Raw genomic sequence first — 14135 nt, 5'->3', positions numbered from 1 at the left:
TAGTGGTAGGTGAAGGTCCTAAGTTTGTGTGAATTTAGAATGCTGGGGTCATATATCAATCTGGTTTTCAGATCTTAAATGACAATAAGGCACAGAGAAAGGGAGCAAATTAAACAGAATTCATTTAAATGAGAGATTTATAGGTATCTACTCAAACAGATGCTAGTAATGCAGACAAAAATAATCACAATTGTCTAAGGCACATGAAGTAGAGACAACAAATCAACTGGCCAAAAATTAAAAAAAAAAAAAGTGAAACAGAACAAATGCAATCCCTCCGTTGCTGGTGTGAGGACTGATGGGGTTTGCCCATACGGGTGATAACTGCCTGCTGTTACCAAGGAAAGGCCCCCGAGTGAAGAGTTAATGGTTCCAAACTGCAGTGAAGGAAGCATGTATTCTGGATGCTTCCCTTTCTTGCCGCTTTAGAACGTGAACCTTTCTTCAACTTTCTATCATCTTTGTTCCAAACTACAAAGTGCTGATTAAATCTTCCCTTTCAGACAGGATTTTTTTTTTTTTAACATTTATGTTATTTATTTGAAAGTCAGAGTTACAGGGAGAGGTAGAGACAGAAACAGAGGTCTTCCATCTGCTGGTTCACTCTCCAGATGGCCACAACGGCTGGAGCTGAGCCAATCTGAAGCCAGGAGCTTCCTCCGGGTCTCCCACATGGGTGCAGGGGCCCAAGGACTTGGGCCATCCTCTACTGCTTTCCCAGGCCACAGCAGAGAGAGAGCTGGACCGGAAGAGGAGCATCTAGAACTAGATCCATATGGAATGCCGGCACTGTAGGCTAGGGCTTTAACCTGCTGCGCCACAGTGCCAGCCCCCAGACAGGATTTCTTATTCCTGTTTTGTTCACCCAAAAATGGCCTCACTGTCCACTTTATTCTGAAATAAAATGACTTCTGTACCTTCAACTCCTAGCTCATCATTTAGAGGGAAAATACAGCCAGCACCAATGATAGAAACTAGATTTTAAAAATATATTTGAACACAAATTGGGGCAATATATTAATATTGAGTCGCAAGTTTATTTTTATGAAATATTTTAGGAACTTCACTTTTCAATTCTCTTCACTCTCAGTGAACATCAGCCTCCTGCCACAAATCTTACAAACATATATACAAGCCACGTGAAAACTATAAAATATTACTTTTCACATGAAACCCACGGAGAGTCTATTTTGCTCTCCATTGGGAATAACTCTCTTGTGCACCCACAAAACAGCTATGAGGATCTTAAAAAATTCAAGTACATGAGAAATGCTTTAAAGATATACAACACCCTGTTACTCTCACATGCTACTTTAACTTTTACTGTAGAAAGTTTTTGGCACATTCTGTGTAAGGTAAAACCATGGATGCTATTTAAGAAGAAAAGCAGGTGAGACTCCTGATGGGCTCTGCCAAGCACAGTGACGCTGCTCTTCCTCACCCCCTGCTCAGATTCTAACGTTCACTTCACTGCGACAAGAACCCATCGTCCCTGACGCTGTTACTCTTAGAGTGGTCCTTAGCAGCACTCTAGAGTTCTCCAGGGCTGGAAGAGGGTTTCAGGTCAAACCCTGACACCTGAGTTCAGACCAGGGCCAGCTCAGCCTCACTTGGCTCCAAAGACACAGGAGCACACTTCAGACGTCTGTCGAGTGCAGGGACTGTAAGGACGCATCCACTCAAGCCAAAGCCACTTTTTCAGTGTCCATGTCCTTTCCAGCTCGGTGAAGGACACCTTATCTGCTCAAATAGAAGCTGTCTGGCACATTAGAAAAGGTAGCCCCAAATATACACCTAATGATGTTATTAAAGGATAAATACTTTTATAAACAGTGTTACCAAGATGTAAATATTGGCTGAAAGCTTTGCATCTGTAGCTTGGTTAAAAGTAAACTGACACATTTGTCATTAAAAAAATAAATTTTTTCCTGCCTCTCTCCCGCACCCTCACCCCTTGCTCTGTTCTCTCTTGGGCTTTGATCTCTCTAAGGTCAATGTGTACTTGCCTCACTCTCTTTCATTGCAGAATACATTCCTAGAACTCACCCTGCACCCCTGGCTCCTAAATGCTGCATTTCACGGTCAGCATCAGCAAATGTTGGATTGTATTGTAGTGATTATATAATTGGAACTTCAAGCAAGTGACCCTTAGACATCAAGGCTTTTAAAATACACTGATTTTCATGATGGAAAGCAGCCATGCCCAATAATTCATAATATTTGAGATTTTAAAAGTTCTCTCTGAAAATGAAGACCAGCCAATGCATATCTTTTTTTTTTATCTGACAGGTAGAGTTATAGACAGTGAGAGAGAGAAAGACAAAGAGAAAGGTCTTCCTTCCGTTGGTTCACTCCCCAAATGGCCGCAACGGCCGGCACTGCACCGATCCAAAGCCAGGAGCCAGGTGCTTCCTCCTGGTCTCCCACACGGGCCAATGCATATCTTGCATCAAATCTCTTAATTCATCTAATTACTGCAGTTAGTGACAGGTGATCTACTACTTAACCACAGATGCTAAAGCTGCACAGTGAAACTTGGTAGCTGGGGCAGTGGTGAGGTGTGAGAAGATAGGAAAGGAAGGGGGTGGCCATGGTTTACCAACTGTCTGGTTGTAATGCCTCTGCACAACTCCTGACCATTGATACTTGGAACAGTACTGTGAAACAGTTTCACAACTCAGGGTTTATGGCAAGCCTGTCATTCTTATCAAGGTCATGGCTTGCATAACCATATTTAATTATATTTCAAGAATGTTTTCTATTATTTGAGCCATTTTCATGGGGAGAATAATATTAATTCTTAATATATGTGACAAGTCATACATTACACAAGATAGCACAGCCCCTTGTACTTCCCACTTAGATCACCATATTATTTTCAATTTTGTTTAATGCATAATTCTTTTCCTTTGATTATTTTGATTTCCTTCCCTCCAAAATGATTTCTAAAAGCCTTTCAATTTTATTTATACTCCAATCAATTTCTGAAGGAATTGAGAACTACCACAGAAAGTGTGTGAGTCTTCAGACGTAGTAGACTTATGCCTGATAATGTTCGTATATGTTTACAATTATAAGGCTAAGTAACAGTACTAGAATATAGACTTCAGTAGTTTGTTAATCTAGAAAGCATGCACTGCAGCTAATCTGGAAGACACTGAAACAGTAGCAAGGTTAAAGACACTGGAATAAGAATGGCCTGGTGTTTAGGTTTGAATTCAGCTTCCAAAGTGTGTCATGGTACAACTTCACTCAGGTCAGTTAAGCTCTCTGATGTGTTTTTAAGATGGGCATTAGACCAGGAAAACCACAGAGGGAACCGCATGGATGAAACAGCATGCACCTCTGAGAATATTATCCAGGAGAAGTGTTGTTCCTGCCTTTGGGAGTCGATGTATATCCTTTAAGGGAGGTACCGTCAGAAAAGGAAATAGTGAACGAAAGGAATGAAGGAGTGAGGAAATACATCCAAAGGGTAATATCTTGTGGAAGAGACATGATTGGGCTTTGATAATTGCAGTTATACTAAACTCAGTTAGCCATGTGTGAGGATGCATGATGCACTCACCCTTGCATTTTCCGGAAGAAACCAAGGCACGGTGTGATGTCAGCACTAACTCAAGTCAGTAGGAACTGGGGAGCACATCACCAGACCCCTCCCTCTTAGTTGCTCAGCAAGTACACATTTTCTGTATCCTTTGCATGAACCACTTGGTGTTCCTGGTTAGTAAATATTCTTTCCAAAGCGTGGGATCGATTGTATTGAACTAAGGAGAGAAAACACAACTGCGCTCCCTAAGTGCGGCACGCTGGGTGTACTGGGCTGGACTCCGAAATGTAGCATAACTTTAGCTTCTCTGCAGCTGAATTAAAATTAACCTTAAATACATATGCACACACACATACACAACACAACAACCACTGGAAAAAGGAGCCTGGACTAAAAGATATCAAATATTCCATAAAAATCTAATGTGTACGAAAATGTATGCTGGCCCTATTACTGGTAGTTAAAGCTCCATTTAAAACTGTGCGTTCTTTACTCCAGTTTTCATTAGCACTCTCAGGAGACTTAAGCTGTCATCAGAAGACATTCAAACTATATTCCTTTTGTCACTGCTCTACAAACTTTCACCCGTTACCATCAATAATGCCAATCTACATTATTACAGGCATCAAAGCAGTGAATTTTTGTACTACTAAATAACCCTTAAATGGCTAAGCAGAATAGTCGATTTAATTTATTCTTAATATTATTTCTGCCCATTTTATTTCTCAGTACAAAGCTTTCACAAAGGGAAACACTTAACTGTTTTGGCACAAAGCGTGGTGTTCTTTTGCATGCATCACTGGAAATCATTCACCAGTGCTTGTCTCATCCTGCACTGCTACATAAGAATTATCTCTAATTCCGTGATGACACTGCAATTAAAATCTGCTATTGATATTATTAGGTCACTAGATACTCAGTGTTAACAGAATTCTCTAAATTCTACTATGGTTTTCAAAGAGAAAATAGCATAAATTTAATTTTATAAAAATTTACTGGATAAGATGAGAGACAGAGAGGCTGGAGCTGGGAGAGTAAGAGAGTTTCCTTCTCTTGGTTCATTCCCCATATGACCAAAATGGTCAGGACTGGCTCAAGCCAAAGCCAGGAACTAGGGACTCAGTCTAGATCTCCTACGTGAGTGGCAGGAACCCAATCACTTGATCACTGATGCTTCCCAAGTCTGTGTTAGCAGGAAGCTGGAGTTGGGAGCCAGAGCTGGGAATCAAACTCAGGCTCTCCTACATGGGATGTGACAATCTTAGCCACTACCCTAAACACCCAGACCCTAGAATTAGTTTTGGATTTTAAAACATTTGAAGCACTGCAGATATAAATGGTTCTTTTCTGTATATATTTCAGAAATGTAGCTGGAAATTACTTTTACCTGTACTGGCAATTCTCCTGAAAGAGTTTCAACTAAAGACAACGCGAGATCAAGTAACACAAAGAATTTTACAACACAGAGAAACTGAGGGCAATCAGTCTAAAAATCTGTCCCTGCCCCTCGTAGGCTGTTTGTTCTTCGGTCACCACCATGTGGGTTATAATGCAATCACTCTGAGTGTCCAGAACCCAGTTTTCTCTTGTCTTTCCAATAGTCCATGGTTTTAACTTGGAAATTCTGGTGCTTTGGGAAGCCTGCCCTCTTTAATTTCCAGGGATGGAGCATGTAAGGGGGCTTAACCAATTACTACATCCAAGGTTCTGACTTAACCTGTTCAACCCCGCGTGAAACTCAGGTCTCTGGTTTAACAGCTCGTAGAGGCAAACAGCACTTCCATTCAAAGTAGACCCACAGAGCACTGTTTTTACTGCAAGTGTCTGTAGTGAGAGGCAGCTGCAAAGTCACTGGGAAGGAGCAGAGCCCAGAAAACCCAGGGGGTTTGAAGCTTTGATGACACTGGGATCAAACACTGTGAAGCCCACTCTGCCTCCAGCCTTTTCAATCACTCGTACCAATGTACCAATGAACTGCCCTTATTTCAGGATAGTTGAGGTGAATTTTGACTTGCAACATAAAATGTTGGTTTAGGAAAAGTGGCCTCTCCTGTCTTTAGTATATAAACAGATTCCTTTTCCTATATGTTTGCTCTTAGTTCAAGCACCATTAACTCATCTCTGTACTCAAAATACCCAGCATGATAACTGTATCTGTGAGGAATTCTAGGTCACAAAACTCACTGTAGCTGTTCTCAGTTCAACACAGACTCGTTAAAGTGAAAGGGAGTTTATCAAATCTTCTACAGTGACAGAGAGCCAGGCCCAGACCTACAGAGTCAAGAAAAGGACCCAATTACACCACGTGCCTGCCCCAAGGAGCAGCCTACTATAGCTGCTGCAGGCCCAAAAATGACAGCCACCAATCAAGTCTGGCAACAGGGCCTTGGGCCAAGGCTGCACCTGCTCACTGGCTGCTTCTCCCCACATTAGGTTTCTGAGCAGGGTCTCTCTCACGTCCCTCTCCTCCTAACCAACATCCACACATGTGTGCAGACTGTGAAGTCCATATCCAACCTGCAACACTGGCTTCAGCAGAGGTTGCAGGAAGATGCTGACTTTTAGCTCAGTGAGGATGCATTCCGAAGGCTGCTCTAAAATCTAGAAAAGTGTTTACAATGGCAGGGATTGTCAAAAACATGAGATACTCTGGTCAAAATAATGACAGCTGTTAGCAACTGCTATGTAAAGAACTAAAGATAATGTCAGAGGTACGGACAGCATCATGGAGTCATAAGCTGACAGTGGAAGCATGAGTGATGAAATGGTCATGGTGGTGTCACACTGGTCAGGTTGTCTGGGCAAAGGCAAGGGCTCACTGGGTGGCAACGTCATTACTGGCGACAGGGAATGGGTTCTCCAGGTGGTGTTCCCCACTCCCTTACCTGAGGCATTGATATTTGACACTTGGGTGCAGACAACATTTGCTTCAACCTCAGGAGTTGCAGCAGCAGCAGCAGCAATAGGGCAGTTGCTTTGACAGCTATGAGGATGGACAGAATTGTCCATGAGAGTCAAGGGCAGAGTAAGATCTACCACTGTCCATGGGGGAGCCCAGAACTGCTGCAGACGACAACTATAGAAATAAATGCGTACTGAAGAACCACTGGGAGACCTCCAAGGAACTCTCACAATATTCATAAGAAAACCAAAAGAAATATAAAGTCCCGAACCAGAAGCTAACACTGATATTCTAATTTGTTTTTTTTTTAAGATTTATTTATTTATTTGAAAGTCAGAGTTACACAGAGAGAGGAGAAGGAGAGAGGGAGAGAGGGAGAGAGGGAGGGAGGAAGGGAGGGAGGGAGGGAGGGAGGGAGGGAGGGAGGGAGAGAGATGTCTTTCATTCAATGGTTCCCTCTCCAATTGGCCACAATGGGACGGAGCTGCGCTGATCCGAAGCCAGGAGCCAGGAGCTTCCTCCGGGTCTCCTACACGGGTGCAGGGACCCAAGGACTTGGGCCATCTTCTACTGCTTCCCCAGGCCATAGCAGAGACCTGGATTGGAAGTGGAGCGGTTGGGTCTCAAAGGGACGCCCATATGGGATGCCAATGCTTCAGGCCAGGGCGTTAACCAGCTGTACCACAGTGCTGGCCCCTGTTTTTCTAGTTTCCAAACTTGTGCTACGTGAGGTCTGAGACTCACCATGATTTCAGTGTTTTGAAGTAGCTGCATTCTTTTTTTATTTTTTTAAGATTTATTTATTTATTTGAAAGGCGGGGTTGGGGAGGGGGAGAAGGAGACAGGGGGAAAGGGAGGAAGGGAGGGAGAGAGATTGATCTTCTATCTGCTGTTTTAATCCCCAAATGGCCTCGTTGGCTGAGGACAGGGGCAAGACTGAAGCTAGATGCTCAGAACTACATCCAGGAATCCCACAGGGGTGGCAGGGACCCAAGCACTGGGGTCATCTTCCATTGCTTCCCAGGTGTGTTATCAGGGAATGGAATAGGAAGTAGAAGAGTTGAGGTTTGAATCAGCGCTCCTAAGGGATGCCAGTGTAGTCCGCGTAGCCTGCTGCTCCACAGTGCCAGTCCCTCCCACATTCTTTTTTTTTTTCTACCAATAAGTCATGGAACTAAATCTGTATGTGACTTGAAAATGTATAAGATGTCACATAGATTACTGACTTTTGATGTTTTTTGAAACATTTCCCAGAAGCATTTCAAAAGTTTGAAAATCAGTAATATAATGGGTTAGAGGCCTCAAATAAAATTTATTAGATAGAGCAGCAGCACATTTACTCTGATGGATCCCAAAATATAGGACAGATCGAGATACTCAAAGCTTTAAAAAAAAAAAAAAGTAAATTCCTACATAATACAAAGAAGAAATTCATCCTTTAAAGAACTTTCTGAAAATGGCACCAGAGGGGCTGGCACCATGGTGCAGTAGGTTAATCTTCTGCCTGCGGCACTAGCATCTCATATGGGCGCTGGTTCTAGGCCTGGCTGCTCCTCTTCCAGTCCAGCTCTCTGCTGTGGCCTGGAAAAGCAGTAGAAGATGGTCTAAGTGCTTGGATCCCTGCACCTGCATGGGAGACCAGGAAGAAGCACCTGGCTCCTGGCTTGGGATCGGCACAGCTCCAACCATTGTGGCCCTTTGGGGAGTGAACCAATGGAAGGAAGACCTTTCTCTCTGTCTCTCCTTCTCACTGTCTGTAACTCTACCTCTCAAATAAGTAAATAAAAAATCTTTAAAAAATGGCACCGGAAGCTTTATGAGATAATGTCCTGGTTACTGGATGTATTCAGAGACCAGGTAATCACTAATGGTGTTCCAGATGTATTAAGCAGTGTCATGGTTGGCCTGGGATTCTACCATCACATGAAGTCATCATCCGCTGCCTCACCTGTAAATTCATCTTCAATAACCTCCAGCCTTCAACATCAGATACTTTGGAACTCACTTTTAAAATTTTCCATCTACTTACGCATTTTTAGATTTCAGTGGCATGATAAACTCCACAACGCATTCTGTTCTTTTTAATTTTTAATTTTTATTTTTATTTCTTTGAAATTCTACAGTTTTAGAGTTTCTTCGGTAAAATACCAGTGCATCTTCCCATGCACAAGCCCTGCACGTGCATATTTTATTTGTTGGCAAGCTCCTCCAAAGGAAGGAAAAAGAACACTTGGGAGCAACGAGAGATAAGCTAAGGAGCAGCAGTGAGGCATTAAAAGATAACATCGACTCACCGGGTAGAGCAATTCAGGAACCACTTTAATTCTGAAAGTAACAGATACGGAGTTGCCAGGTAACAAGAACACACTGCGGCAGAGCCAGGGAAGCTTGTTCTGTGACGCTGCCGCTTGTCTTTGCTTTATAAAAATAAAAGCTCCAGTTTTTCTACCTAGTTTTCTAATTTTCTACCATCTTTGGCTATCTTAGTCAACCTGTTTCTCCGAGAGCTGCTTTCTCTCAAATGCCATTTACACAAAGAAGAAACATCACGATAAGAAGTGGAAAATTTATCAAGAAACATACATAGGCCCAAATACTTTACTTATTGTAACATAACTTTTGCTGATTTAAGCTATAACAATCTAAGATGTTGCAATTGACTTTCATTTCTTTGAAAGGCTATTCTTAATAACTCAACTTTCAAATTAATTCTATTTCATCGAAGTAAAATTATTATGATGAATGTTTTCGTTTTCATTGATATTATTTCTCAGATTGTTGGGGCCAGCGTTTTGGCACAGCAAATTAGGTTGCTGCCTGCAAAGCAGACGTCCCATATGAACACCAGTTTGAGTCCAACTGCCCAGCTTCCAATCGAGATCCCTGCTAATATTTCTGGAAAGAAGTAGAAGATGGCCCAAGTGTTTGGGCCCCTTCCATCAGAGTCCCAGGCTCCTGCTTTTAGCCTGGCCCACACTGTCTCTTATGACCATTTGGGAAGTGAACCAGCAGAGGACTGAGTCTCTCTTTCCCTCTCTCTGTAACTCTACATTTCAAATAAATAGATAAAAAAATTTTAAACAATTCAAATTGTTTTAAGGAAAGAACTAAAACTATGAAGACAGTGATTGAAATTGCCTTACAGAATGTGAGAGGTGGAACATTGTGTTTCAATATTAATATTCCCTACAGGCTAGGAGAGAACTGCAAGATAGATTCCAAGTTGTAAGGCAAAGAAACTGTCAACTCAAAATGCTATACCCTGGGAAGGTCTCATTTATGAATAAATGTGGAATAAAGACCTTCTATAACAAACAGAAATTAAAAGAATTTGTCACCACCCATCCGACCTTACAAAAGATGCTTAAGGATGTGCTACACACAGAAACATAGAAACATCGTCATCACCTTGGAAGAAGATGAAGGCAGAAAGTCTCCCAGCAAAAGTACAAAGTAAATCCAAAGAAAACAATAGGAATATTTATGGAAAAATGGCAGGACTAAGTTGTTACTTATCAATAGTCACCTTGAATGTAAATGGTCTCAATTCTCGAAACAGACTGGCTTAATGGGTTGAAAAACAAGACCTATCTATTTGTTGCCTACAAGAAACACATCTCACCAACAGAGATACATGCAGATTGAAAGTGAAAGGATGGAAAAAGACATGCCATGTTAATGGAAACCAAAAAAAAAAAAAAACAGATGGTGTAGCCATCCGAATATCGGATAAAATAGAATTTAACTCAAAAACTATTAAAAGAGACAAAGAAGGACACATATGTAATGATTAAGGAATCAACTCAATAGAAAAATATGATTTTTATAAATGTGTATGCTCCTAATTACAGGGCATCTGGCTATTTAAAAAGAAATGTTAATGGACCTACAGGGAGATATAGATTCTAATACAATAGTAATGGGGAACTTCAATACCCCACTTTCAGGAATGGATAGATCAATCAGACAGAAAATCAACAAGGAAACAACAGAGATAATCGACAATATAGACCACATGGATCTAACAGATATCTACAGAACTTTCCATCCTATAGTTGTAGAATACACATTCTTCTCACCAGTGTATAGAACTTTCTCTAGGATTGACTACATGCTAGGTCATAAAGCAAGTCTCAGCAAATTCAAAAGAAATTGATATCATATCATACATCTTCTTTGACCACAATGCAATGAAGCTAGAAATCAACAACTCAGGAAACACATGGGGACTGAACAACATGCTCCTGAATAAACAGTGGGTCACAGAAGAAATCAAAAGAGAAATGAAAACATTTCTGGAAAAAAAAATGAAAATGACAATACAATATATCAAAACTTATGAGATAGAGTGTTAAGAGGAAAGTTTATAGCAATTGTTGCCTACATCAAGAAATTTGAAAGGCATCAATTCAATGAGCTATCAATGTATCTCAAAGACCTAGAAAACAGCAGAAAAGAAATAATTAAAATTAGAAAAGAAATACACAAAATCAGACCAAAAATACAAAAAAATCAGCAAAATGAAGAGTTGTTTTTTTTTTAAATAAACAAAATTGACACACCATTAGTCCAACTAACCAAAAAAGGAGGGCAAAGACCCAAAATCAATAAAATTAGATGTGTAAAAGAAAATGGAACAACAGAAAACACAGAAATATAAAGAATCATCAAAAATTACTACAAAGAGCTATATGGCAGTAAACTGGGAAACCTAGAAGAATTGGATAGATTCCTGGATACATACAAGCTACCTAAATTAAGACATGAAGACAGAAAACCCAGACCCTTAACCACCCTTAACCAAGAAAGAAATTGAATCAGTAATAAAGACCTTTCCAACAAAGAAAAGCCCAGGACCATATAGTTTCTTTTTTCTTTTTTTAAGTTTGAGATAGTTTCACTGATGAATCCTACCAGAAATTAAAGGAAGAAGTAACTCCAATTCTTCTCAACCTATTCAAACAATTGAAAGGTTGGGAATCCTCCCAAGCTCAATGAAGTCAGCATTATCTTAATGCCTAAATCCAGAAAAGACTCAACAGAAAAAGAGAAATACAGACCAATTTCCCTGATGAACATAGAAGCAAAAATCCTCAACATGTCATAAAGATCATTCACCCTGACCAAGTGGGATTTATCCCTGTTATGCAGGGATGGTTCAACATTTGTAAATCATTGTGATACATCAGATTAACAAACTGAAGAACAAAAAACATGATTATCTCAGTAGATGCAGACAAAGCATTTGATAGATACAACACCCTTTCATGATGAAAACTCTAAGCAAATTGGATCTAGAAGGAACATTACTCAACACAAGGCAATTTATGACAAACCCATGGCCAGCATCCTACTGAATAGGGAAAAGTTGGAAGCATTCCCACCGAGATCCAGAACCAGACAAGGATGTCTACTCTCACCACTGCTATTCAATATAATCCTGGAAGTTTTAGCCAGAGCCTTTAGGCAAGAAAAAGAAATCAAAGAGCTACAAATTGGAAAGGAGGAAATCAAACTACTCCTTCATGATCCTATACAAAGGGGATCCAAAAGACTCTGCTGAGAGAGCTTTTATATACACAGAAAATGTCATGGCTGAGAAAGTACTTTTAAGATGAGACCCATTCACAATAGCTCCAAAAAGAATTAAATACCTTGTAATAAATTTAACCAAGGACATCAAAGATGTCTACAATGAAAATTACAAAATATTAAAGAAATGGAGGAAGACATTAAAAAATTAAAAAATCTTTCATGTTCATGGATTGGAAGAATCAATATCATCAAAATGTTCACACTACCAAAAGCAATTTACAGTCAATGTGATCCTAATCAAAATACCATCGTATTCTCAGATCTAGAAAAAATGATGTTAAAATTCATATGTAAACACGAGAGACCCTGAATAGCTAAAGCAATTTTATACAAGAAAAATAAAGCTGGAGGCATCACAATACCAGATTTAAAGACACATTAGAGGGCAGTTATAATCAAAATAGCCAAGTACTGGCACAAAAACAGACTTGTAGATGAATGGAACAAAACAGGAACTCCAGAAATCAATTCACACATCTACAACCAACTTACCTTTGACAAAGGAGCTAAAATCAATTCCTGGAGCAAGGACAGTCTCTCCAAAATGGTGCTGGGAAAACTGGATCACCACATGCAGAAGTAAGAAACTAGATGCCAACCTTACAGCTTACACAAAAATTCAGTCAAAATGGATCAAAGACCTAAATACCTGATATCATCAAATTACTAGAGAACATTGGGAAAATTCCATAAGACATTGGCATATGCAAAATATTCTTGGAAAAGATCCCAGAAGCACAGGCAATCAGAGCCAAAATTGACAAATGGAATTACATCAAGCTGAGAAGCTTCTTTACTGCAAAAGAAACACTCAGCAAAGTGAAGAGGCAACTACCAGAATGGGAGAAAATATTTGCAAGCTATGCAACTGAGAAAGGGTTAACATCCTGAGTCTATAAACAGCTCAAGAAATTCAACAACAAAGCAAACAACCCAATTAAGAAATGGGCAAAGGACTTGGACAGGCATTTTTCCAATGAGGAAATTCAAATGGCTGATAGACACTAGAGAAAATGCTTAGGATCACTAGCCATCAGGGAAATGCAAATCAAAACCATGGTGAGGTTCACTCCATTAGAATGGCTCTGATACAGAAATCAACAAATGACAATTGCTGGTGAGGATGTGGGGAAAAGGGCACGCTGGCACACTGTTGGTGGGAATAAAAACTGGTACAGCCCTATGGAAGTCAGTATGGAGCTACCTCAGCAATCTGAATAGAGACCTACCATATAATCCAGCCGAACCACTCCTGGGAATTTACCCAAACCAAAAGAAATCAACATATGAAGACTTATCTTTACTCCCATGTTCATAGCAGCACAGTTCACAATAGCTAAGATATGGAATCAACCCAAATGTCCTCTAAATGTTGACTGAATAAATAAATTATGGTATAAATATATTTTGAAGTACTACTCAGCTACAAAAATAAAATGAAATCCTGTCTTCTGCAACAAGATGCATGCAACTGGAAACCATTATGCTTAGCGAAATAATCCAGTCCCCAAAAGAAAGATATCATATGTTTTCTCTGATCTGAGAAACTAATAGAGTACCTGAAATGTAATGTATTGGAGTGACATTTTGAGATTCACTGATAGTTTACAGCTCTTGTCTCTTCCATTGAGGAACAGTGCTTTTTTTATATATACTATTTGTTGAACGTGTTTACTTAGTATAGGGTTAACTATATAACCATTAAGTAAACTGAAAATAGATCTTTGTAAAAATTAAGAGTAGAAAATATGAGAGGGAGAAGGAAGAAGGCTTGGAGTGTGGGCAGGATGGAAGTCGGGGGGGTTGTCACTATGTACCTAAATCTGTATATATGAAATACATGAAACTTGTATAACTTAAATAAAAGTTTAAAAATTAATGGAAAGAAGATAATTCAGTAAGTCTCAGAAGGATTGATAATTTAATCCAAACCTTTTTAAATATCATTATTTCCTAAATAGATTGTGAAACACTTCAGTCTACTTCATTCTCTAAGACAGTTTCTTCGATCCTTTAAGCAAATGACTTTGCCACTCATGAGCTTATACTTCTTGTAGCTTTAAAAACTCCCTGCAAAAGAAGGACATT

Source organism: Lepus europaeus, chromosome 20, assembly GCF_033115175.1.
Source record: "Lepus europaeus isolate LE1 chromosome 20, mLepTim1.pri, whole genome shotgun sequence".
Taxonomy (NCBI): Eukaryota; Metazoa; Chordata; class Mammalia; order Lagomorpha; family Leporidae; genus Lepus; species Lepus europaeus.
Note: the sequence above shows the minus strand (reverse complement) of the source record.